General features: G+C 34.0%; 1 long non-coding RNA gene across 1 annotated transcript; it reads left to right on the forward strand.

Annotated features, from left to right (window-relative positions):
- The first annotated feature begins 3,059 nt into the window (after positions 1-3,059).
- On the forward strand, positions 3,060-4,055 carry LOC134241197 (uncharacterized). The gene is made up of 3 exons (XR_009986611.1): positions 3,060-3,289; positions 3,454-3,573; positions 3,986-4,055. It is a non-coding gene; the product is annotated as an uncharacterized LOC134241197 (long non-coding RNA).
- The last annotated feature ends 245 nt before the right edge of the window (positions 4,056-4,300 follow it).

A 4,300-nucleotide genomic window follows, 5' to 3' on the forward strand; every position in this document is an offset into this window, starting at 1 on the left:
GATGTCCATCTCCTCGAAGACCCCAAATTTATTGTGGAGATTGACGGTCCGTTTGGGTAAACTATCACTCAAATATTTTGGGGTGTTTTTGGAAGTGTTTTTTGAGGGAGATCTGTTTTTTCTCCCTGATGATGTTGAATTGTTTGTAGATGCTGGTTGTGATGTTGTGGGTACGGTTTTTTGTGCAGCCGCAACTGCAGGACCTGCAGAAGCAGGCACTGAAGTGTGTTTACCTTTGTCAGGTGACAAAGGTATTGGACAGGATGAAGTCTGCTGAAGAAAGTCTTTCTCAGAGACTTGTGAAGACATGTCCTTCAAAGAGGACGATTTAGCAAAAGTTGCAAAAGTTAAATTTTGTTTTGGACTACTATATATGTTTACCAACCTTTTGGCTTCTTGATAAGGTATCCTTTTTTCAGCTTTGACCCTTTTTTTTTTTCTTTTTCTTTTTTCCACAGAGGGCATTCTTTGGAGGAAGCCACATGCGCGCCCTTGCAATTTTTGCATTTGGGGTCGTTATGGCAACATTTACCATTATGTCCCTCCTCATCACACCTGAAGCATGTTTCAGAACTTTTACAATTGGGTTGTCCGTGTCCAAACCTCTGACATTTAAAACAACAAAGAGGATTTGGAACGAAGATTTCGACTTTCATATTGTAAAACCCAACTTTAATACCTGTGGGTAATATTGGTATGCCAAAGGTCAGAAGATAGGTATTTGTTAGTTCTATGTTATTATTACGCTTTTTGGTAAACCTTTTCACAGAGACCACTCTCTGGGATTCCAACTCAGGAATGCCATCCAGGTCGGGATCCCTGTCGAAAAGGTTACCCTTGCTCTGATTTAATCCGCTGTGGATTTTACCAACAACAGGAATATTGGCAAGCATTTTCAAACCTAACAAAGAAGTTGAGTGTTGTTTTTTGGTTACTTCAATAAGTAGAGCACCGGATCTCAACTTTTTAACAGATTTAGGAGTACCGATGATTTCTTGAATACCTTTTTGAATGATGAATGGCGATACCTTTGTTAAAGGCTTCGTATGTTGTTCTGCTAATTGTGCTTCAAGTGTGATGAAGAGGGGCCAGTGTTCCACGATGGAATTCAGTTGATCATCGTTTAAAGTAACATCGAAACCTGCTGGATAGCAACGTTTTTTTTTGAGAGAGCCATGATTGTATTAGAAAGGATTCAGAATCCTTGCTCCCCGCCCGCCTCGGAGCGCCAACAAGGGCGATATCCAGTCAAACGGTCATCCAGTAAGACTGATACCAAGAGGATACAAAGAAACTATACTCAGACATGATATGCCTGATTGACCCTTAGCCACCGCTTAATATATAAATATCAACATGGAAACGTCGGCGTATTGGAAATTGCAAAACATGTAAACGGATAATGAAAAGTGCAACACATCAATACTATGGCATGTAGATACAATGTATAATCAGCTCGGCATGACTAGCCGATTGATCAAGTCGGGCCAAACTTGACCTCCCGTTTAGATGAATAAGGGGCCAAAGTGGGGTGTTGGTCGGACAGGTGCATTATACCCTGCACCTGCAGACCTCAGCCACCAGGATCCCCTTCTCCACCAACACGGGTCGCAACCCACGGCCAACAGGTTGCCCAATTTAGTCGCCTCGTACGACATGCCAGGGGGTGCCAGGGACCTATTCTTATCACCCCTATTCTTATCACCCACAGCCGTAATAATGTTGAACTTTGAAATACTTAAGCTATATCTTACAAAAGATTTACCATTTCAATGACTTTTACACTTTGAATGTTTGACACTTTGATTTAACATAGTTATATCTTTAATATACTACAATGTATTTTGATACTCATGATTCTATAGTAGTAAATATGCCACAAAAATGTTACCTTTATAAACTTTAATTTTCTACTGTGATAAATATGAAATATTGATTAACTATGGTTTACTATGATTTACTAAAATATTATTTTGATGAGAATTGAGATGTGTAAACAATCAAGTCATTAAAAACACCAGTTTTTCAATTATAGGTCTTTCAACTGGAACAGATGGACTAATATATACCTTTGCATATTGGTATAAATTATTTAAAGAGATACATAAAAGAACTGCAAGGGTGTTATAACATATAAAGAGTATTAAGAAAGTTTGCTCCACATTTTTCTTTTATTTTTGAAAAGAAATATGATGAAAAGATATATACAATTTGTAATATTTCATGTTTACAGAGTCAATTCTTGCTTCTGATACTAATGTAAGGTTTTACATGCTTTTTGTTGAATCAATAAGGGGAGGGCTGGTATTACAACTGATGATGTCTGTTCAGAAAAAGTTGGAATGACGCATATTTTGACATATAATAAGTACATAGTCATGTCAAAACATCCTTTGAAATACTATGCAAAAGATATAAAATCTGTAAAAAATTTCAATATGACAAACCTATTCTTTTGAAAAGTGATCTATCATTCTTTTGAAAAGAGATCTATCAACGCTCATCAGCTTGCCTGACTTCAAGATAAACTATAAAGAAACAAGAGTAAATTATCCTTTATTTTCACTCAAATTGACCAGCATTTCTTTCATTCAGGTGCTTAAAAGATGTTAAATATATTTTCATATGGAAAAAAATCCTATAATTTCCTGCAAGAAATGAATTGCTATAGATCTAAAGCACAATCTTGTGATTTTGTCAGACTTGAAAAAAATCATTTCTCTTAACACCCCTTATATCAGTTGATTTCCTGAATCAGAACCTTAATAGAACACTATATGATTGTATGAAATTTTTCAGTCAGATCTGAAACATAAATGTGTTGTTATAGATTGTATTAATGTAATGACGCATACTTTCATTATTTTTTTCCAGTTTTTAAAATGAAATTTGGTAAACTTTCTTATAATAGAATATAAACTGCAACAACCTTATGTTTAAAAAAAAACATCAGGTTAGATTTATGAATTGCAAAATGTACATTAAGCAAGATTAATGTAATATTATAAATGCAGAATAACATTGTATTATGCTTCTTTTTAGGTTTTCCAGACACTTATTCAAAGAGGTACATGTATATTAGGATATGTTGTTCCTTGCAAGGACTCTATTGATACTATTTCCAGTGTTTTGTCTTGTCCAAGGAACGAAGATGAATACAACAACGCTGTAAAACGGAGGAGGTGCCAAGCTAAGCCACATTCCTGTGCGTCTTTTCAATATCACTGTGTTTTAAATGACTGGATGAATGATACAATAGAAGTGTGTGCTCCATCTTTGTTAATTGTTGGTATGTGAAATGTAAATTCAGAATGTCTTCCTTCTTTCCCTTAACTTCATCTTGTTTTGTGAATGTTTTAAATTTTTTGTGCCCATTATTAGAACATAAATTTTTTAATGTAATTAATCTTGAAATTAATTTTATTTAAATTTTCACTTGCTTTCTTGATTTAGGTGGGATATGTACTAAATTTAGTTGGAATGAAATGAGTATTCGTGGAAATTTTTTGACTAACTGTAAAACATTCAATGTACCATGTCCACTGGCATACAGATCAACCACATCATATAAATGTAATTATGTATATTATTCATATATGTTTTTTCTTGTTTCTTCATATGTACTTTTTTCATGTATGTATGCCTATTTTTTTAGAATGCACATTGCACAGACTTGTGTATTATTATACCCCCAATTTTGGTAAAATAAGCTTGTTTTTTTGGTCCGTTTCACCGTCTGTCTCTCAGTCTGCCACTGTGACAGTATCTTCTTCCTCAAACTAAAATTTCAAACAAATTGCATAATTTTGAATTAAGGTGTCAACAGCATAAAAACTTTTAAAAATTATTTTTCAGATATGAGCAACAAAACTGTGAACATTGCACTTGTTGTTGTTGACATATTTTTTGACAAAATTTACGTAAAATCCATCCACTTGTTACTGTATATGAGAGAAAAGACTACATCAGAGACCTCTATTTTCAGATTCAGACTGCTATTTTAACATACGAAAAGTGCTCTCATCAGAGAAAAGAAATTGTACATCTCGTGATGGGTAGATGGATTTTTTTAATATTATAATAATTTTGAATTCAAATTTCAATGTAAATAAAGGAAATATAAAACAAATGTTAGTAATAAATAATTAACACTTAGCGCTACAGGTATTTTTTAAATTTTTAAAAAAAAATCTCAAGGAAGATGAGAAAAACTATATTTTGATTGTGCCCCTTGTACTGGTATCTCTGACTACATTTTGCACCATGGCATTGGCGTATTTCTTCAGAAAACAAATACAGA

Source organism: Saccostrea cucullata, unplaced genomic scaffold, assembly GCF_032062105.1.
Source record: "Saccostrea cucullata isolate Sc308-1 unplaced genomic scaffold, CSIRO_AGI_Scuc_v1 ctg2918, whole genome shotgun sequence".
Lineage (NCBI taxonomy): Eukaryota > Metazoa > Mollusca > Bivalvia > Ostreida > Ostreidae > Saccostrea > Saccostrea cuccullata.